General features: G+C 38.6%; 1 protein-coding gene across 7 annotated transcripts in view; it reads right to left on the bottom strand.

The window, feature by feature from the left end:
- The window catches only part of TENM1 (teneurin transmembrane protein 1), a 770,124-nt gene that overhangs the window by 204,640 nt on the left and 541,406 nt on the right, over positions 1-24,078 (bottom strand). The window lies entirely within an intron of this gene.

Genomic DNA, 24,078 nt, shown 5'->3' with positions numbered 1-24,078 from the left:
TTCAGAAAAAAATGTAGCAGTGAAAAGCAATATAACTTTGATCTTCTCTTGGAGAATTTGTTTTGAGAATTAACATTGTTCACACCATTAGAAGACTTTTTTTGGTCAGTGACTCACTCTGCTATCTAATCTACTCTAAAGGTAATACAACTAGAAGCATATATAGTAAAATATATAGTGATATATAGTGCTGCACTGTAATTGCGCCTTTTTGTCTAATAGAAATAAGCATTATAGCTCAAACATGTGCACACCCACACACTGATAGCTGCACATCAATTTACAACTGAAGTGAGCATCTGCAAACACAGACACTTTCTCACGTTTTGCCAGGAAGGCAACAGCTCTAAATTAATCTCAGTATGTTTTTATCCTAGGGAAAGTGTAGCAAATTTCCCAATAGAGAAGTTAAAAAATAATATTTAAAGTATTTGGTTTATGGTGGAAGACAAAGAAAGGGTACTTACCATGGGCTTGCTCTTTGAGAGTGCTGTCCTTGCATATTCACACCAGTGGGTTTGGGTTCTCCAGTGCTGGTGGCCTACAGGAGCTTCCTAGAAGAGCAGTGACTACTAGGGCTGTACAAGGGCATCTCATGACACCAAGCCATCTGAGATTTGAGAGCTGTACAGTGCTACAGGTTATTCTTACTGAACACAGCAGCTGCTGGGCAGCAGAAATCCAAGGACAAACAGAAGGTGGACAGGACCCATAATGTGAATATGCAGAGGAAACATTCTCGAAGAACTACAGGTAAGTAACACACATCAGCAAATTGCAACTCCCCTTTGAGGTAGCCTCTGCATATTCTCACTTGTGAGAATCCAATTACAAATGCAACTCACAGGGACTATGACAGGGAGTTCTAATTAAATAAGGATTACAGAACTGCGCTTCCTAATTGAACATCAGACCTGGGATGCCATCTTGAGAGACTAAATACAATATCAAATATGCATACAGTATTTCAGTTTCTAGAAAGGAAACATTAGAGACAAGAGTCATTGTTTAAGACTAAGGACAAATACTCTTTTCTACTGTCATCCTAACCAAAGCTTTAATTTGCCAAACTAATCCACTTACCAGCTACTGAGAGGAATGATTCTGATTTTAATCACTCTCACTGAAATAACAAAAAGCCCTTTTATTTTCTTGAAGGCATCAACCAAAACCAACAAACCAAATGCTAAGATATAAATTGAACCACCTGAGGAAACTGTAATTTATCTGTCTCTATATATCTTTCTTTTGCCATCCAAAAATTCCTGAAGGTCTTGGCTTTGAGCTCAGGGAATGGCAACCTCAATTGTGGAGGGCAAGGGAAGGCGGCAGGCAGCCAACAGAAAAGCATGGCCATGGCCTCACTTTCCCACAGGAGTCCTGGAAGGTCACCCGGCCTTGCCTGGGGTTGCTGCATCCAGCAGCAGCAGCCACCACTGCTCCTGCTCCCTCTGGAGCAGCAAGACAGGAGTGGGGATGATCCCAAGGGCTCCAGCACCACACTCTGGTCCTTTCCTCTTGTCCACAGGAGGAGGATGTGGTCCCAGCCCCATCCTTGAGAAGCTGGGATGTGCCTTCACAAGCCCTGTCCCTCCAAGTCTCTCAAATGCACTGAGGCTGACTCCAAGTTTGATGGAGATGGCTAAAACTGCCAAAATACTTGGAAGCAATTGCATAGGGAATATTTGGCATTTGAACTTTGTCTACCTTACAGCAGGTGGGATTTAAGGAAAAAACATCTGATTCTTCTTCCCCTTTAGAAGAGATCTTTGCTTATTTTCACCATCTGAGGAACTTCCCCATAATTAAAAATCTTCCTATAACCCCAAGAATGACCTTAGCTGATGCCAGGTCCTCAGGGGACAAGGATGCAGGATTTTTTACATGGCTGTCCCTCCAGGCAGATGTCTGCCATCAGCAGCCTGGAGCCCATCTTCCCCCTGTTTGCATTTGCATATGCCACAGGGAAAACTCATCCTAGTAAATCCCACAAAATGCTAATTAGATTACACATTTTTAAGAAGGACAGAATTTACCCTTCAGTCTATATGTTAATTCCTTTTTTTTTTTTTTATACTCTATTTTTTCTTTTTATACTCAAGTTTAACACAATCTATTGCCTTAATAGTCTATTTCTTAAGTATACAAGCCTTTGCAGGATTTTAACTCCCACAGGAAGAATTTTCTGAAAAGCTTTTACAATGGCAGAAGTGGCTGCTTTTAGTCTGCATATCTAACCTTTTTACCTAAAATACTACATATTTCCACAAGGAGATAAAGTTCAAGTAGATTTATGATAGATTCGGTATTACCACAAAGACATAGTCACAAGAGAAATGAGAGAACATTAATACAAAACTTAAGGTTTTGCATGAACAGAGGACAGGAAAAAAAAAGTGGCAGTTATGAAGATGATGAAAGGATTTTCAACTCTGGACCCTCACAGAGCCTGGTGTAACACAACCATTAAAAAACAAGTATTTTATCTCACATTGATACTAATTAGCTTTTTCAAAAAAGTAAAGCATGAAGAAATATGAAATATCTAATGAGCAATAAAAGGAAAGAAGACGTGTTAAAAAAAAATCAGCATTGCAATTAAAAGACCCCTTTCTTTCTACCACTAAATACAATTTTCTATTAAAAACAAAATAAATCTTCAGAGATAAGCAGTTAAAGAGAAGTTGGAGAGTGGTGCCTCTGCTGTTTAAGGCTGAGGTGAGAACTGGGCAGTGCTAACACAGCCCCAGCTTTGCTCACAAAGTTACTGAAACTGCCGGACAACTCACAAAGGGTTTATTTACTGTGGCATCAATTTAGCCACCAGTACAGCTCAAAACCTAAGTTAGGATTAGATGCAAATACAAAACATTTATCCCAGCGCATCTTCCATTGTATGGCAGGAGTAACTGTGTGCCAGCTACTCTTTCTTCAACTCTTTTAGTTTTTCTAGCACAGGTTAAAAAATATAACAAAATTACCCTAGTGAAAGACCACTGAGGCTCTTCTCTCCAACCTAGTAATTCTGCAAAATTTGGGCTTGCAGGACTTGTGGAATCTCCTCACTGTTGCCATTTGCCAAGAATTCTGCTAATTTCCACCAACTAACCATGAGTATAAGTAAATATTTATTTAAATAAATAAATATTTAAATTACAGAAAAAAATGATCCAAACAAAGAAGTTAGAAGAAACATAAAACTAGAGTATAAATAGTGATGGGCATGAAGAACTTTCCTTTCCAGTCCTCCTACTCCCTTATGGAAAAATATTCTACTTATCAACAGAATGATAACTATTAATTTAAATTACTTAATTGACCTATGTGTTCAACTAGAGAAAGCGCTTACAGAAAAATATAATTTATTTATAAACTGAAATAGTTTGACATCTTGCAATTAGGTGCCTTTTATGAACCCCATCATATAATTAAGCAATTGCAATTTATTGATTGTGAAAGTCTTTAAACATCACTGATTCGCAAATTAATTTTATTCTTGATTCTTGGTATGAGGTGATTCTTACTCTGAGAATGCTCCCTGCTCAAACACAGACAAAATCAATTCTCTGGATGAAAAAAATACAAATTATTCTTTCTGCAAATATAAAATTATAAAAGAGATTTAAGTAGCTCAAAGGCAAGGAGAAAATATCAGTCTTGGAATTTGAAATCCATGATACTGATTTTGGCCTAGAGTCCTCTTTCAGACTGAGTTTTTGAAAACACTGGAAATATCAGAGTCTGGGGAGGAGAATAAGGAAAGAAAGGCAAATAATACACATTAACCTGAACAGAGTCATGTTTATACTTGTGTCTGAGAGAATATATGGGGAATGCAAGGGAAAAATATCTCAAAGATGCACTTTTGTTGATGGGTTGGGATTTCAGTGTTACACCACAACCTGGTGGGTGTTTTTTCCCACTGAACTCAGTGCAGTGCTTTAATCTGCAGGTGCATCTCGTGCGCTGCCACACAAGCAGAAAGGCAGAGCAGCTACTCGTGGTGTAGGAGACTCCGAGGGAGGGAGTGAGGGAAGGAAGGGTGAGAAAAAAATGCAAATCACATCGGGAAAGTGAAGTTTGCCTTCATTTTTGGAAGCAATACATATGCATTCTCCTAAATAAGAAATTTTGAGGGCTATTGAACACTCTGCTAAATTTCATGTGTTCAACGGCCCTTAAAATTTCTCATTTTTCACCTGAGGACTGTGGTTTACTGGCTGGTCGCTGGACTTGAGAATTAAATGTGCAGAGATCTTAAGCTGCTTCATAAAGGCATTTATGAAACACAACCTGCTACATATATTTTTAATGCTTTTGTGTATATGCTTCTCATTTAGTCACAGATCTTACTTCTTTCCATGTTGAGAGTATACCACATCTTTCCTAGGACAATATAATTCAATGAATTTAAGCTCCAGTAACCATCTGTACAAAAACCACTGAGGAAGAAGCCAAAAATAAATTAATTTTCAAAAATGCATTACACTGACTATTAATTTGTTTTATAAATTTCATGTTTATCAGCAATTGCATTACTGCCACAGCCTGGAACTGTTTCTCAGCTGCATATATCTTAATAAATAAAAATTAATATCCATATTACACATAAATAACAACCATATAGAATATATAATTTCAATTTTTTTACTTTAATAACAAATGCATTGTATTGTACATTTTACTTTGCTGTATTCCAACTTTTCCTTGCATTGCCTTATTTATGTAGCTTACTTTCTTACACTAACCTCAAGTTACCAGCAGAGATGATATTAAGTTCAAAAATATCAGCTATAACAACTAAAGGAGGAATAAAAGAGGAATCAGAGTCTGTTACAACACTAAGGAGGGAAATTTGCAGGTTAGGCAGCTAAGGGATTAGGAAAGGAGGCTGCACTTTCAGAAAGCTCTTTGGCTTGTGAAATCTATAAGGAAGAAAAAGTCTTTATTCTCCAGGTCCTTCCCTAGAGGTACCAGAGGATGAGGTTCCAACCCATGCCTCATGGCAAACAGCTTTCTAGTCTCTTCTTCAGACTAATTCTTCAAGCTTAAATAAGAGCACAGAAATAGACCGAACCTCTTAAAATATTCTCATGCAGTTCTCAGATATTAATTTTTATTTTTACTACTACTGAAATCAACATAAATAAGGAATTTTTACACAGAAATAATCCTGATCCTATAGGGACACAGATGAACCTTCTCTGTCCCCAGAAGCAGAGAATTCATTTGGAGATCACTTGAAATTTTTAATGTTACCGATTCTGTTTTTCAAGAGTTTCCCAACTAACAAGATGCCAGAGGAGACATCTTTGGAGCTACAGTGTGGATGCAGCAGCTCTCATTTTAATTTAGGAAGAAACACTTTCAGTACCATATTGGTTAGAAATTTAATCCTTGAAGTTCAAATTGATCTGAATTATTGCTGGCTACAGCCTTTCCTACTCCAAAGTGTGGCTTTATGAATTAAAATACTTCCATTCACAGGATTCTGTTAAACAGGAATTTCTACTGCAGGTACTCATAAATATCTCTCATTTAATGAATTTTAGAGTTATAAAACCATAGCAAATGCCAGGAATTAGAATTTAGCTAAATTTCATATAAAGGAAACCAACTTATTCTCAAATAATGACCACATTAACTCTACCCTACTAAAGACAAGAGGATAAAAAAAAATTAGTTACCACAGATGAGAAAGAACCTCAATATCATTTGTGCAGATAAATTGAATTCTTCTAGTATTACAGTTGAAATAGAGTTTGGAAAAGCTTGTCTTACAACACATTCACATATAATTTCATTCTCCATATGCAATAATCTATTAAGAAGTTACGGATTTTCAAGAAAAACATATTGTCTGCTTCCAAAAACTCTGTCGTAAGAGAAAAGCATTCCAATTTTCTTTCAAGTATTGTAAAGGCTCCTTGGCTCAATAATAATTTTTCTATTACAAGTTTTGGCATTTACATTTGTGTTTGAGGGAAGCAAGAGATAATGAATCCTTTCTTCTTGTGATTAAATTTTCAAAATTAAACCTAGCCATAACAAAAACTTTCATAAGGGGCAATAGAACTATGAATCAAACTATCTCAAGCAGATTAACTAAGTTTCCCTTTGAAAGAGTTTCATATGCACAAATAGTTTTCCTCCAGCTGAAGCAGGGGGTGTGAAGCAGAGGGGCACTGTTCTGCTCCCTCTCATCCTGAGCATCCACAGCTCTCAACAGGCAAAGCTGTGCTGGGATTCTGCCTTGTTTCCAACTCCGTCTGCACTTCAGACAAGAAAGGCTGACAAAATTATCAGAGTGCAAACAGAATACCAACATTCCTCAAAGTGAAATTACCCTCAGATTGTGGCTCTAGCCCTACAAACTAGAATTCAACTCTGTCATGCTTTTCTGGTAGTAATTTCTGAAAGCAGTTAAATTTAAACAAAAATCCCTTTAATTCAAATCTCAGTCTTAGATGCCCATGGTCCATGACATCTAAGCATGACAGCTATTCACTTCACAAAAAGAAAAAAAAGAGACAAAGGTATGAAAATAATTTCTACCAACAGCTTTGATTCTGGCTTATAAAAATACATTTAAAATACACTGTTTGTTTCTCAAAATATTGAAATTTGTTTTTAAAACTGCAGGTGAACTAAAGTTTCTTTAAGACAAAAGATGTGCAAAGGTGGTATATTTACAAATTTCACTGACCTAGTTTTGAAGGCTACACATGCAAAAAAATCCAGAAGTCTAAACATGGATTTAATTTTCAGGGCTGTAAATCCAGAAATTAATTCTATGAATCCAGTGGGCTGGGGTAGCACTTAGGCTTTAGGTCATTGTGAGACTCTCAGAGTAACCACCTGGCAAGCGCAGAACTTTGGGATGGTGGGAAGACTTTTGGAGAGCTGCTATCAACATCCACTTACCAGAAATCTCCTTTACCGCTGGGACATTCAGCAGACCTGAGGCAGTCAGATCACAGACAATGCTCAAAAAGAATCATCAGAGCAACTCAGCTCCTCACCTTAACTTTCACCAGAAACTACAAAGCTCTAATATCACTTTAAAGTAGCCTAAGAGAGTATCAAGGGTACTACTAGCCATCTTTGAAGTGACATGAATGGAAGGCAGCAGCAAAGGGAGCCAGGCTGCAGCAGAGGAAGGTGGTTTTGATGCCCTGAGCCAGTTTCAATGAGGGATCAGTGAATGAGTAATTTCAGCACAAGTGAGCAAAAGCCTTCAGCCACACTGCACTGACCAAACCCCTTTTCTTCACATTCCAACTAACTGTTAAAAATGCTGGAATTCAGGAAAAAGCATGTGCAAGGGAGAAGGTACCACTGAGAAATCTAAGCACAAAGAGACAAAATCTCTTTAAGGAAGGGGTGCCAGCCCCCAGCAGCACCTTGTGCAGTGAGAACAGGAGCCAGAGAAGAGCACTTGTGCACAAGGAGCAGTAACTGCTGCTGCTGTGCTGCCATCCCAGAAACAAGGAGCAAGATGGAAACAAGGAACACAGGAGCAACACCTGCCCTGGGCACAAGGAGATGTGCCCAGCAGGAGGCTCTTGCCCTTCGTGTCCAATTCAAGCCCGAAAAATCCCATTCTGCAGGAGTTGCCTTGTGTGCTGGCACAGCCACAAATATTCTGCCAGCCAACCTCGCCAGGTCTTGGGATCAACCCCACGAATGCTGCCCATCCTGAAGGGACATCTGATACCGCTCCAAGCATCCAGCTAAAAAGACTGTCTAATGAAGCCCAAATGTGGAATCTACATCCACTGAATTTTTGGTGGGATGTCTAACCCCTGCAGAACACTACACCTAATTTTATAATTTTTTTCTCTTTAAATAACTGAAATTGGAACAAGTTTTGGCAGTCAACAGCACATCCCCAGCTCAAAGAAGGGTCAAATTAGATCAGTGTGCTCAGGGCTCTTTATCAGGAGAATCAGAATCATACAGAGCAATGACTACTGGCCTGACTACCAGACTATGAAGCATTTTAAAACTATATCTTAGGTGAGGCTTTCAAGAGACACTGGGTTATGCCTCAAAAATAAAACCGGAAATCTAGTTTTGTTCTGGGACTTTGAATATCCAATCCATGAATCTATTTTTCACTGTTAAAATATTTCATTTTCCCCACAAATTTACTAATTTAGCTTTTTAGTATGTAATCACCTTTTCTACTGGAAAAAAACTCAAGTCAGACTGCAAAATGCCTCCTAATAAAACCTGGGGCAACTAAACAGTTTGATTCTGACCTATGTTCGATTAGGGGTGGACTTTTTCTTCCCTCTTTTTTTTTTCTAATTATGCAAAAATTTACATATGAGGGGCATGAACTTAATAAATTAACATATACTATGAAGGCAGTGTATTCTTTAATTTAAATTAAACTGCTAAATAACATTCAGACAAAGAAATTCACCCTTCAGATTAATGCTGGAAGAAGAAAGAGAAAGCAGAAGCATGTGCACAAGCTGCCCAGCGCTTCCACTCACATCCAATTAGGTCCTGCTGTCAGTCTGCCATCAGTGGGAGCACATGGAGACAACTCGGCACGTCCATTCCATTTGATCGGCCGACTGGGGACACGGCCTGCCACTCAAACAGCCCCTCTTCCCCCAAACCTCTGCAGGGGTTTGTCATCACACGTTCCATCTGATCAAGAGATGGGAGATTTAACTGCCTTCACAGAATTCTCACCACTTTTGCTCCCTCCTTTCCTCAAGTATTCGGTTTACCAAACAAATTTCAATAACAGTTCACACTTAAAGGTCAGCTCTGCTGCAGTTTAATATTTGAACAATTGAAGGAAAATCATTGGGTTTGCATGTTGTATTTTTACACATACAATCACAACAACTTTTTTCAACTGTTTAACTAATTTTCTTACAAGACCATTATTAGATTTTCTGATATTTCCAGACATTTTTTCTTCTACACTGTATTTCTAAAAGCTGTTATGTAAGTTATAAAGACTACTACATTCTGCAGCTGCAACTGCAAAACATAAAAATACTGGGGTTTATATCACCAAAATGCATCAAAGAACCGCAGCTGAAGGTGGTGGCACCATTCCAGCTCTATACCCCCAGAAAATAATTTTGGGGTAATCTTGCATCACTATCACACAACATCATTATTAATTAAGTTAAATAAGTACTTTTTAAAACACATATTATCCTAAAATGCACATCATGATTCCCAAGAAAAGATGAAAATCTGAGACACTTTTGTCAGCAAGATAGTTCCCAAGCATACAATGTGGTATCTACAAGATTTTCCATCTCGAGATTTGATGTAGAGCTCCCAAAGAGGAAGCGCCACAATCACTCCAGTGCTGCACCAACGATAATTAAGTATGATGAAATTCCAAAGATGAACAACTTAAAAGACCTCTGTATATTGTCATGAAGTTTGAGCAAGTGTGAGATGCCATGATCTGGCATCAAAACTTACACAAACTTTGGGAACACAGTCACAACATGGAGAAATGATTCCAGTATTATTAGGAGCAGTTGGCTACAATTTTTACAGCTCTAGACCTCTTGGTTTCCTTGCCCTTTCTTAATGAGAGCTGTAATTGTTTAAAATACAAAATCACTCCTAAATGGCACTCATTTTAGTAACTATGCTAGTCCCTGACTTTGAAACCTCCAGTGTGAGATTTAACCACATAGTGTGTTAATCTTTCACAAAGACACAGCCATATAATTGACACCTGGGAACTGACAAGGCACTGACTGATATTGAAATGTGATTTCTGCTGTTGAGAATTAGTGGGCAGGCACCTTCTCTTTCTAATGCAAATCACAGGTAGTGTTGACTATCCACAACTAAAACTAAATCCCCTCCATCATCAAATAAATAGATATATATACATTGATAATGCACAGAAAGATGGTTGGGAGGCTGACCACCTAACTTGAGAGAGCTCAAAGTTGTTACCAACTTTGACAGGTAAATCCTGAAAAGAAAATTAGAAAAATAAATAATTTGTATCTTAACAGATTGAAAGCCATTATTACCTACAGTATTGCACTGCCCATAAAAAATTGCTTCTACAGTTTTCCAGCATCTGCCTTTCAGACACTTAATTTGTGGAACAGAAGCTGCACACTGGTGACTCTCTTCATAGCCAACACACCTTGGGCTCCACAGCTGTGAGCCCGTGAGCTCTCCTTAATTCTTGGCTCTGCAAAGGTGCTCCATCAACAATGCTCAGGAAGAGTCAACGTTAAGAGCTTGCACTGCAGCTGAGACTAACCCAAAGAAAATAAATCAAACCCAAATGGCACTAACACGTTAACCTACAGTGCCTCTGTAAACTCTGCCATGCCCTGAAGGAAAGCTTGCCATAGGCTGATAAGCAGAGCTCACACTCTGTATTGCCAGAAATACTTTGTGCCTCGTTATTAAAATATCCACACAGTTGGAGGTGAACTAATTGAGGCAGTGGAGACAGTAACACAGAAGGCACTTAAAATGTAATTAAGGCATGATCAGAAAAGGGACACATAAGGGAGAAAGCACTGAAAACAGAGACTCCAGAGAAAACACCAGATTCAAACAAAAATGAGAGCAATTGTGTATTAAACCATGTTTAACGATATTTATATGTACTGCTAAGAGAATCTGTGCAGAATTCAAACGCTAAGGCCACAGACAATCAGGAAAAACCACAATTTATAAATTTGGTTTAGGGTTAATAGATGCCAAGGAGACAAGTGTTTTGAGAGGAAGATGGCCCCACTCTCACCTGAGCAATTCTCAATCATGCTGGAAATCTAAGAAAAGAAATGCCATAGGAGCATTCAGTGTCTCAATTCTTTTGGTTTTATTCTGTAAAAACACAGTTAACTCTACTGCTGGCTGTTCTGGAAGGACTGCAGCAGCAACTGTTCCCTCTACTGAAAAGCCCACCTCACACATGCACTCACTATATTAAGGAGGGGGAAAAAAAGCCCCAAAACTAAAAGACTTAAAACATGCAACTATAAACTTCACATTTTCAACACATACAGCATACTCTCTGTAATAAACACTGTATTTTAGATATACTTGTTGACAGTCTGCAGAACAGTCTATTTTTCCTTCAGTTTAACTATTTCACAGGGAAAAAATATATCAGAAAAAAATCCCAGACTAATATGCAGTTATGCAAGGATTTTTTTTTCAGATCAAGAAAAAAGGAATCTTTGTAAAAAGGTTTCTTCTAACAGACAGCTCTATGTATTAACCACACTTAAAAACCCTTTTCCATTGATTTTTTCCTATTAAGTTTGTTTCCTGCAAATATGCTGAGTGAAGAGCCTTCACAAAAACGAGCTCCCCATAGCATGTACAAGTCACATGTGGATTTTGCCTTTTTTCCCATTTTCTCCATTTAGTATTGTCTCATTTCCCTACCAGCTGCTTCACCATTTCCTGAGCTGCACCATCTCGTGCTGTGTCCAATATTAGGCACAGCAGTGACAGAGCAAATGGGAAATAAACAGCACAGCTGATCAGGACAACTGGCAAAGGATGCAAGCAGCACATCCAGAAGTGGTTGTAAGTGAAAAAGCCCCAAAACATTTGGTTGTAGGAGCTTAAACTATTGATCTCTAAAAACACAGCAAGATCCTCACTGACTTGACTCTAATCAGACAGAGAGCTCTGAGAAACCATCCTGAGTCCTGCTCCAAGGAGCACATGAGCTGAGCACTGAACTGGGAGCAGACATTTTCCAGTGCTGGCACTCCCAATGGAGGGAGAAGGAGGGAAGGATGGGCTTGAACTCAGGGGGTCTGAACATGAGGGAAACTCAAACCAAGCAGGATGAGCAGTGACCTGCCATGCAGCTAAAGAGAAAGGGAATACAGGACTAAGAACTATTTTTGCTAAGCTAATAAGTATTTATTTGAGCTATCTTGTGAACATACACATTCAGAAGAGTATTTACACACCTCAGGTGTCCCCTTGCCACATCTCCCTGCTTTTCTTCAATTCAAAATGAGGAATCAGAGGACAGATGCTGGGACAGACACCTGATCCCTGAATGAGGAGCAGCTCTCCTGCTGAACAACTGAAGAGACACTGGCCAGAAAATGTCACAAGCCAGTATTTTCCTGTTTAATACAGTTGCCCTCTTGCTTAGACTAGCTTGCTGAAATGATAATGGACAAATTTGTTGAATATGTTTGGAGGCTAATTAACAAAAATAATGATGCAAGCATTGTAAAATTGTGCTGCACGTTGTCAAAGACATCAAGTTTGTAAACGCCTCATTTGCAAGCAATCTGTTGCTGAACTCTAACCAGTTCAGACACTTACTGATCTCCCACCACTATAATTGTAGCTATTTAGAGGTTTTATTCATTTTAATAATAATGACAGCAATAATACTTAGAGCATAGAAAGAAAACAGTATTTTTGTGTATTTTCATCCTGTGTACTTTAGGACTTATTAGCCATTAAAATATATTTGACGCATATAAAGTCTTCCAAAAAGATCATAAAATTAAACTGAAATACTGGTACTTGTTAGCAACATTATTCCACTCAATTGACAGTTGAGATAAAGACATTACTACATCCAATTTAAGGACTGAGATGTCTTTTAGTAACAACAATCTTGGAGAAAAACTTAAAAATCCTGAAATATAATGTCTGAACACTCAGTTTATCCCAGTGGTATCTAAACTGGAGCGCCAAGGCAGAGAAAACAAACACCTTGTTTGAGGCCACTGTGCTGTTAGCTCAGGTGAGGGACGTGGGGAACACATGCAAAGCTAAGTGGCAGGTGCCTCTCTTTATTTTCTTAAAGCACTGCATAAAGGAAGAGTTTTCTAACCCTTATGATGGTCATTTGACCCAAATCTGATAGCACAGATGATGGAGCATTATTAAAGCATGAGGAATCATGAGCTCTGCGCTGCCAAAACAGTGACAGCGATGATGGGTTGCGTGAGAAGTTTGGGCTGTGTGAGTGGAGCCGCTGGGGGATGACAATAATTACCTGTGAAATGAATATTCATCACTTGGGTGAATTCAAGGCTGAATAATATTTCACTGGAGAGTTGGGATAATGTTAGGCAGAAGCTGGCCAAAGCTGACACAGCTCACTTTGTACCGAGGTCTAGTGCAGCTGGGTGACACACAGATGGGTGCCAGGAATTCATGAACTGGAGACACAGCCTGCAGCAGGCAGAGCCACCCCCTGTTATAGTTTGTAAATACAAGGTGAAAATTAGCTAAATAGCTTTTTTATTCCTGAATGTATGCCCACCTCTATGCCAAGAAATACATTACTACTGTTATTTCTGCAAGAAGTAAATAGCATTGAGCGACCCAATGCCAGCCCTTCCTTTTCTCCACAACTCCAACATCTGTCAGAGAACACCTTCCTTTTTTAGAGTAATAAAATTTTTCAGAGGCAACTAATTCTAAAGGTACAGTCAGTCTCTGCCAACCTCTTTGTGAGCAGCACAAGCCTCCAGCCAGCTGAACACCTGGCAACTGCCCCAAAAGCACAACAGCCACTACAGAGGGACTGGAGTACAATACTGAATTTTTTATGTTTTCCTTCTTTATTTAATAGATGTTATCAGACTGGGGGAAAACAAGTCAATCAACCAGCCAACCCAAACACGCAAAAAAACTCCAAAGAAACTGTGTGCTAAAAGTCCTCAAATGCTACCAGTGAAGGAGGAGAAGTGTGGGGAGGATACAAGAGATACTTTAAAAACAATGGAATCTTTAATAGTCTGATCCAGCAGCTAGGGCATAAAGATGCACAAATGATTCTGTAAGTAAGGCTCTTCCTTTTAATTGTCTGAAAGCAGATTAGTTTCCTAAGCATAAATAAAAGTAAACTATTAGCATCCATCCCTTAACACCAGCACTCTGCAGATCAATAGCCAACAACTCAACAATTAACTGCAAACTTTTAAGTAATTGCTGCTACAGTATCAGCTTAAACTCACACCTATAGGCATAATTCTCACTGTTACCAGGAAGAATCATATCCCCAGAATCAACAGCTCAATTACTCCCTTGAGAATCTATATGCAAACCAAACCAACCAAAAAAACACTACAAATATTTCCTTTCCAAAGCCACTAATGACACACTTCTGACAAAACACTACTCAAGGTTATGTATTGACACATGCACAATACGTAATTTGTAATGTACTCCTTTGTTGTTAAAGAAGAAATATTATTTTGTGATTTACAGTAGTATGCCTAGTAAAGGCAAAGGACTATTTTCATACAGAATTAGTATTAAAAACAGGCACATGGTTTTTCATACTTTTATCCATAAACAGGCATACAAAATCAATTTTCCCCTGTATCTTCAAAGCAAAATTCCACAGAAAAGAAAGTCTTAATTGAAAGACCACAACAAAATACAAAACCGTGTGTCAGACAGCTTCTCCTAGGACTAAAACCACAAACCTATAAAAATTAATGGATTCATTTATTAATGAATTAAATAATTAGGAAATTAAATTTTAAAATCAATAAAAAACCCAAAGTATCTGCAAAAATTCCTCAAGCTAAGTTTAAATGTTGGGGAAGCAATGCAAACTGTCATCAGCCATCAGAACACCACCCTGGCAGAAGGCATTTGTGAGTAAGGACATTTAAGTTACTGTGCTCAGCTTTGGCTTTACCTGCAGAAACAGCACAAAGCTGAAAGTTCTGCCTGTGCTAACTGGGCAGGTGCAGGGCACACTGTGTCCTTCAGCACAGACATGAGTACATGGTGTTCTGACAATAAACTAGGCTGTGGCTCAATGACACCATGCAAAACAGATACTCTAGTCAATTTATTACTTTTTTTTACTTTTTTCACCAGAAATCATTAAGTATTACTGAATATAGAACTGGCTCAGAAAATCTGGATAAACAAGAGGATAAATTAAATATATTTAAAGCAACCAAAATATTCTTTATGTGGTTGCAGGCACAATGGGAGGAGGAATGCTGTTTATGCAGGTGGAAACTGTGTTTTCATTGCTATTCTTACACTAAGTAACTGACGTGATGATCATCCAAGGTATGCTCACATAAATGAAGATTTATCCAGGAAGAACAGGCAGCTATTTCAGCTACTTCCCCTATTTCCTTTCTCAATTGAAATGCAAAGATTTTTTCATACCATGTCTTACTCTTCATGAATTCTGTATTTTCTTTCAGAGAGTGTAAAAGACAAATGAATTTCATAATCCATTCCCAAGTACAAAACGAGAAAAGGAACATCAGCAAAAGGAAATTAGTAATACATTTGCAAGCAACAAAGGTGAATACCTCTGGGGGCATCTATTAGTCAACATTTCTAATACTTATCTATTTAAACTATTAGTAATTGACTCCAATTACAAAGAACAACCCCAAATTTGTTCAAAGTTCACAAGAAGGTGCACACACACTTCTGACTTCTGCCTTTCCTTTAATGTTCTGCATCTCCATGTATGCAAAAAAATCTTCCAACACATTTTCTGGCAATTTTTCTGGACTAAACAGTGTAAGGTACAAGATTGCTCCTTAAAGTAATGCAAATAGTAATGTAACGATGCAGATCATCAATTCCAGGACATTAATACTGAATAAAGCATAGGTTTTTTTACAAAACTTATCATTCACATCTGATTAGTCACAGTGCTAATATTACAGTTTGAATTTGCTGGCTTTCTAATAATCTCTTGGTGACTTTCACAGCAACTGTTTATATTTTGGTATTTGACTTTCCTATGTTTTTCCTGGGGTTACAGCTGGAAGTGACCATATCAATGTTACTCAGTAGTCACATCTTTTGTTATGTAACTGGTGCTTGGAGGGTAGGGGGCAGTGAAAGAATTGTTCTGCTGGTGTTAAACATTTCATTATTCCTTCCATGGTGTTTCAGCCATCTGAGCTAAAGATACTTCATCCACTTGCAAACTCCTCCTACAAAGTGACAGCAGGATTTTAAACAGTGTTCAATAAAACTGAAACTTTGAAGAGGGATCCTTAGCTTTTAAATCACATTCAGAGTTTATTTCACATAAAAACATAAGTTCAGAAGAATTTGAGCCTCTTTCTCAAAAGAAAAGCTAATTCAAGCTCTATATTGGTTAGGGTACACCCACTCTGCTGTTTATCTAGATATGCAGCAATGTCATCGAGTCACTGAGCTACTTCTTGGCAGTTCTTTACTTTGAGACATACAAAACCTTCTGACAGAAACATAAATGAGAAACCCTGGGAAGAAATGTTATTTCGTTTCAGCATCTGCTCTACAAATGAAGATAAGCAAAGCAGATTTCTAGTTCCAGAAAATGACAGCTCTGCTTTGTTTCAAAGAGAGTGACATGAAAGACCTAGCAAGAGAATGAACATTAAACCAGGCTGTGGGGCAGGGGCAGAGCTGTGTGCTGGTTCCCCTGCTCGGACTCCCTCACTCTGCCTTGATGCTCGCTCCCATCTTGGTTTAACTCCTGACATCTTCCTGGACACTCTTAAATGTTATAGGAAGAGGCTCTATTAATATAACAAGAACTTTTAACAGATACAATTCCAGGTTTTGAAAAAGAGAATTCCAAAACATTAACTCAAAGTAGACATTCCATTAGTATTTGGCACAGGTTACTGCAAAGGTTGCTGTATCTCACAGAACCACAGAATGGTTTGGGCTGGAAGGCACCTGGGATGGCACTCACCACATCAGGTGGCTCAGGGCCCCACCCAACCCAGCCTCAAACACTTCATGGATGAGTCCTCCACAAATACCCTGGTTCCTGTTACACTGCCTGCATTACTCTGCCCTTCTGGTTTTTACTTTTGTGCTTTCTGGCATTTGACACCATGGAAAACTGGTGATTAGGAGAAGAGAATGGAAATTCAGATAGTTTGTATCTGTGCACTGACAAATGGATTGTTAAACTTGTGTACCATTTGGAGAATGCTTTTTTTATTCATCAGATGAGATTTGTTAGCAGGAGATTGGAAATGCACTGTGATCCTTCACTAGTTTATTTCCTCTCTCTGTAGGTTTTTTTTCCTCACTTTTCCCCCTCTCTTGGATATCCACTTTTTAAATCAGAAGAATTACTTAAGAGAATGAAATTATTTTTGATCATATGAGGCATTTTTTTTCCACTGAGATGATGGCAGCTGAGACAGGATCGGAAGCAGCGTTGCAGGAATGGTGACAGCAGGTTACAAGCTTTTGTAACACTTTGTGATCTAGGAAGGGAGCACCCACTTCAGCCTCGTGGGGAAAGAAGTGTCTGCACATTCCGTTCACTCATGTGTTTTGATTTGATGAAGGCAAGGAAAAGTATTCCCCCTGTGAGATTTCAAATGAAGGTACAAACACAGAGTTTTCTCACCCCAGTTATTCCAGGGAGAGAAATTTCCAATTACTTGGCAAATCAAAAAAGAATATCTGGAGGGGGTCTAAACCAGAGCGCTGCCTTTCCTTTCCTTAGACTTTGCAGATCCTCCCCACAGAGCAAAGGCTGCAGTCCAGGAAGCCACAGGGAACTGCTCATGGCACTGTTTTTCTCTGGGAGACAGAAACACCACCGTGATTGCAACACAGCCAGCCAAACAAAGCACAGCACACCAGGAACCCCTTTTTGTGCAAGGGAATACACGAGCAGACAATGCACTGAAGCTTTAGGAGTGTGGAGTCTTTTACTTTGCCTCGTATGTAATTTTTTTTTGGACAACATGAAGCTCATAAACACTCGGAGCAGATGGTGTAACATACAGCAACAGGAGATGGAGCTTATTAGCTGTCGCTTCCTTCCGCTAGTCCCCAGCCCAGAAATCTGAAGGACCTTTAAATCACCCTCTGCTGAGCTGAGTCCCTCTCAGGAAACAGCACAAGGGATAAACTGTGCGCCCTCACACAGAAACCACTTCATTATGCTTCAAGGCTGCTCTAAAGCACACAGGTACATAACACACTTCAGTTCTCAGAAGATTTTCTAAAATTAGCTAAAAAAACCACCCCAGCATTAAAAGTCTGAGCATCTGGTATTTGTAAAAAAAAAAAAGAGAAAGAAGATCCAAAATAATACAAAATATCTCAGCTGTTTTCACACTAACCCTGTCTAGTAATAGCATTTTACCAGAAGTCTTCTATATTTCAGAAAATTTTCTTCACTAAATCAGAATTTCAAGGAAAGTGCTTGCAAAAAAAATTGGTTTCATTTGTAACCAGCCTGTTCATAACATCCTCTTTTAGTACCCAGGAATGCTTCATTCCACTGTCCTACAAACACCTTCCACAGCAGCTCAAGGCACAGCTCTGAACAAAAGATGCAGCTTAAAGGTTAAAAAAGTTCCTTCCTTCATTAACCAATGAATATCACAAAGAAAACACAGGGAACAAGAGAAGTAACACCTAGCTGAAAAGCTCCAAACTACCATATTTCTAAAAGGCTGCATAGCAGCAGTTCTCTTAAGAGCATTTTTTTGGACATTATTTTTCCTGTCCTTCTCAAAACTTATGATCTCCCTTTCAGCTACAAACATAAAAATATGCATTTCACCATGTTTACATGTCAATGAACAGCCAATTAAATATATTTTGGCAGTCTTTATCTTTAGACCATGAGTACCAAATGGCTCCCAAATATGTAACTGGCAGGTGCAGTGATAGTGAACTGTAACACCCTGTTCCACTGGCCACCAGGTTACCACTGCAGCTTCTTAATATCAAGAGACTTGGGGTGCCCCCCAACAAAATTCTCCCCTTCACTTACTGCTCTTTTTGGAAGTTCATGAGCATAGACTCCTAAATTCACCCAGAGAAGTGCTCCAAATCTCTATCAAAACAATGAAAAATCACTCTGCTGGCATTGGTTTCCTCTGGGAGAGCTCCCAAGACCACAGACTTGTGGTTTGCCAGTTTGTTATTCTAGTGTTATACATAACAGATTAAGGGGAGAATCTAACACAGGTTTTTTTTTACCCTTACACACCATTTAAAAGTAAGGTAATTGTAACTAAAAGCACATACTACATATAGCTCAAATTCAACTCTCCATGGCCCTGGTACAGGCACAAAGCAGATCTGCTGTCCTGAATGGATTTACATAATTCTGGGATCAGAGTAGAATATGGTTATTACATAAAAAGCTTTTGCTGCTTCACAGTTGACAAAACACCACCATGACATTTTCCTGACAGGAAAATTTCCTAGCAATGCCTGTCAGCATGCCTTTTATTTATGTCTAGGACTACCAGTAAAACTGGTTTTGACTGGTCATCGGATGCTAAGAGTTACATGTGTTTAAATCTTCCTTCCTAGTAAGCTGAAAATCGCTGAACTGTAATGCATGGCACAACAGACCTGTTCCTGCACCTCAGAAGTCGTTTTTCCCTTCTAGGGAACAAAATTGCTTTTCAGCACTGGAACATTGCTGTTGCCTCTGTATCCGCACTGTTGCTGGGATGTATCAGAGGGCAGAAAGGGGAATTGGATGGCAACAAGAGAAAGCTAAAAAGAGAGGATGAGAGAGAAGTGGCCTTCGGCTGCAGAGCTTTCTCACACTGTGACCCAGGACTCTGTGAAGTCAGTGGAGTTCATTGGATGAAGGCTTTGAACACTTAGCTGGATCTGTTTACCTATGGCTCCTGAAGATAATTTTATATGTGCTTTTCAGAAAACATTAATCATGTCACCAATCTGGAGCTTTTGTCCACAAAACCAGTTTGCTTACTTTCAAAAGGGCTAAAAGCAGAGTATGCCAATTCTTTGTGAGGTACTCTGTCATTTCCTACAATACTAGCAATGCTGATTTCCTCACACGGATTTACCAGAAATTATTTGCTGTTGGATTCTCCTGTGAGGAATAACTCCATTTTGCTTTGCCCATAATGCAGTTCAATACGCTTATCTTGCCAGGAAATGAACATTTGTCTAACCAGAAATTTACTGCCATATGCTCATATTGTTAACAATCAATAAAGTTTATCATGCCAATGACTCGATCCCAGATGATTATCCTATCAGGAATTCATTCCTCTAAACTAGTGTTTTCTTACAAATCTATAATTAACCTAAAAGCCAGAAAGCTTTTCTGTACTGCCAGTATTTGTAGAATACAGCTTCTTTCATATTTGCTTTGGTGGAAACAGAGAGAGCTGTGGGAGAAAACAGCTCTAATTATGTAAACATGTCACAAATAAGCTTGAGATGTATGTATGGTGCATCTATAAGCACATTCTTTCCTCACAGCCAGGTCCATCAATGATTTTCCTAGAAGAGCAACATTTTTGATAACTTCTGCCAGTTCCACTCCATCTCCTTCAAGGACAAAACAGTATGTTTACCAATTCTTCCAAAAATTAATTTACTCGGTTTGCCAATATATCTCCAAACTATATGATATTGGGTCTGCCAGGAATTTACTTTGTAAGATCATCTTGCCAGGATGAGATATTGCAGGTTTACATATCTTCAGACAAGCAGGATTCTGAACCTTCCAGTTACTAAGAGAATGCATTTTTAGATATACACATTATGTGTTTAGCACTGACTCTTCAGGAGTCAGCAATGCTTTGTCAGGAGATTTTTCTATCTGCTCACATTGAGTTGTTAGGCCAGTAAAATTTAGTTGGGCTTTAAACAGTTTGTGATGTTATGTGGCAAATCTCAAATTGTCAGATAACTGCAAGTTATCTGTATCTTATCCAAGTAACACCAGACACAGAATTCAGCTGGCACTGGGCTCTATATAAAGGATACCAGTATTAAACCTGAACAACAGCACGTAAAAAACTGCTTGATCAATTCTGTATTAATTTGGGGTTTCTTTTATTCTATATTATTCTACAAGACTGGCAACACCAACCAATTAATATCTCTGAAGTGTAACATTTGAGATACAATTTCAGGAATTTTAAGGAGTTAAAAATACTGACACAGTTAAGAATTCTATATTTGGATACTGTTTTAAATGTTTCCTATTTATATGATCACACGATGTGGCCTTTCAAACTGACATGAAAAATGTTTTAGAAAAGACTAACAGCTCTGTTCAATTCTGCAGGATGAACTGTTGAATTGATTCCTTTAAGTTCATGTCATATAAAGTTCTGGTTTAATACAGAGTGTCCATATATGCAAACATATAATACCTAATACCATATGATTTTACATAATCTCAAATTTCTATTGAAACTTTTCATAGAAATAATTCCTCAGTATTGACATTAATAATGAAATACACAAACTGTTTATAACAAAAATCTTCACAGAAATGGCTGAGATACAGCAGCATTTTGTGCAACAAATCACATTTTACTCTGAAGCTATTTACTAAATTCAGATGACTGCCCAGTCTAATTTATATAACCTATCTTGCTTAAGTAGCCAGTAGCAATTCTTTGAATTTTCATAAACATCTGAAGTGCTGATTCTTCTCACAAAACTGAGTGCTCACACCCCTACACTTGTTCCTGTTAAAAGTTTCCCTGTTCTAATTATTTTACTCTGACATAATTCCTTCCCACATTCCATCATTAGAGCTCCTTGGAATGCCATCTCCCAGTCATCATTATCACCCCAAGCAGGGCTGTTACTGTGTGTGTTTCTCATCTGTTCTCACACCTTTCCAGGATGAAGTTCATGGGCATTATCCTCACTCTGCTAATTCATCACACTCAGGGAACTGTTTCAGCTGTAGCTGGAGAAGAATATTACGCCACTAAAGAAGAGCATTTTGGCACTAATTGGGGATACAATCTTTGATGCTCCAACAGCCTTTATAGGTAGAATTATTTTATACAAGTCTCCAGCACTGGTATGGTACAGCACTCCTTGCAGAACAGTCCCCTTTGAGAAGGGGGTGCTGTGGAGGTTTTGGTTTTTTACTTTCTTTTTCTACATTCAGAAGATGTTGCAAACATCTAGAAAAATCTTGTTAAAGATTCTAATAAGGCATTTCAGAAAAGAATGGATTAAAAAAAAAACAAAAAATCCATTGACAGTTTTATGGATTCATCCAGATTCACAGTTCAAACCTGAACCTTTTTCCTGGTGTTGACTGAGTAACTACCAAGAACTACCAGGAACTTCCAGGTCCCACACTGTGAAGCCTGGGATCCTTTTGGAAATACTTTGATTTCACTAGAACTGCAATCCTACCTGCCTGAAGTCAGAAATTTTACACTCAGCTTTACAAACCTTTTTGCTCTTTGAATTTTGAGCACCACCAGTTTTATATTTCAAATCTGCACTGCTTGCCAGGCCAAATATTCAGGTTCAATTTGTGGCAGAGAAAAAGTATGATTTAAATGACTAGAAAGATGTCAGGATGAATTCCTGAGAAGTCAAATGGAAATACTCAGCAGTGCAATTCCAATATCAGTTATTCCAAACTGAATTCATGACATAAGACAAAACTGTGATTTCTAGTACAGGTTCAGCTCCATCTTTACAAATCAGTGCATGTGAATAGGATTTTAAAAATATTTTGAGGTGAATAACACAGTGTTTAATAATTATATACTGACCTACACAATTCTGGGAAGAGGCAAGGAAATATTTAAGAGCTGCCCTGCATATTGGCAAAGTACTCTTAGAAGCTTAAGTAATTTTTCTAGAAACGTGGACAACAAGCCTCCTCCTGCAGTCTGAAGCAGTAAAAGACTTCAGTCCAAAAAGAAAAATACCAATGTTTGAAAAATAGATGATCTGAAAATTCACACAGTATCTCATAAAAATTAATTTGAATGGATAAATCTTGGGGCATATAACTTCAATAAAATAATCATACAATACGAGTGCAAAATACTTCCTAGTCTGCACATAACTGATTCCTTACAGGTCACTCCTGAATAACTGAGCTAAGTTCATGCCTGACAACTTCTTACAGAAATGCACGCTAATTTGGCTATTTCTCCAAAATTATTAATGTGATTGCTTTCGGAGGCAATGTTCTGGAAGAATAAATCCAGCATGACACAGAGGCTGGTTCCTGATGCCTACAGCAGTGAGTGCCAGCCTTTCAGACGTGCCCGAGCCGGAGATGCTGCAGCTGACAGGAACATCAACAGCAGCACAGCCCTGCACACCCAGCTCCACGCTGAGCTTTCTCCCACAGCCACAGGTACAGGCAACAAGGGAGCTGCTCTGACATCCACAACAACATTTACACCATCCAGAGGTACAACAATGCAGCCAATCTCAGTTAATTAAACTCTCATAGTGTGTTCAAAACAAGGTCACAAACAACAAACAACTCTGTTTTCTAAACAATCCTCTGTCGAAATCTATGTTTATGACTTGTTCTTCCCCAAAATAGCAGTTTGGTAACTCTTTGGAGGGAATGTATGCACACAGATGGAGGCAGCCAAGTATTATTACTCCCATGAATTACAGGTACTTTCAGACAACACCAGTATTATGGGTGTAACTTGAAGTACAATATCTGCAGTAAAAACAAAAATCCTGCAATAGCTTTGTAGCACAGCTGTTCCAAATTTCACATTAATTTACACATCACAGAGAAGACAAATTTTCCATCTTCAAAAAGCCTATTTTTCATTCCCTTGTAGAAAAACATAATTACTTTTATCTTCAGAAAATTGAAGAAGGCTTTTCTGAGTAAGCAGCGAGGGCTTTGGGGGCAGTGTGTGTGTGTGATGTGGCTTGTTTGAGGATTTTGGGTTGGTTTGTTTTTACATAAATACCTTAAGTTTTAGCTGAGAACTACTGGCCTCACTTTATTGTAATTTAACCCCTTCCTTGAAGAGCAGGGAGTGACTGGCCCCAGAACCCTGCTGCTGTTACCTTTAAGGGGACAGAACTCTCATTGCTTCTGACACGCTGATTCCTAGAAATATTCTCCCTGTCCCACCATCCTGCCTGGACTGGGGACAGAGCTGAAAGCAGCAGCAAAGCCCCTTCTGTGCTCATTGTGTACAAAAAGCAGCAGGTGGGTTTACAGAGTCTGTTAGGAAATGCTGCAGTAAATTCTGCTCATTCCTTCCATTTCTTTAGTCTTAGTCTTTAGCTTCTGTCTCTAATCAAAGAGAAGCTTTTCCTAACTTTAGTTCAGCCATCATCATTGCTCAAATATTTGTC

Source organism: Zonotrichia albicollis, chromosome 14, assembly GCF_047830755.1.
Source record: "Zonotrichia albicollis isolate bZonAlb1 chromosome 14, bZonAlb1.hap1, whole genome shotgun sequence".
In the NCBI taxonomy this organism is placed as follows: Eukaryota; Metazoa; Chordata; class Aves; order Passeriformes; family Passerellidae; genus Zonotrichia; species Zonotrichia albicollis.
Note: the sequence above shows the minus strand (reverse complement) of the source record. Positions and strands in the feature narration are given on the sequence as shown.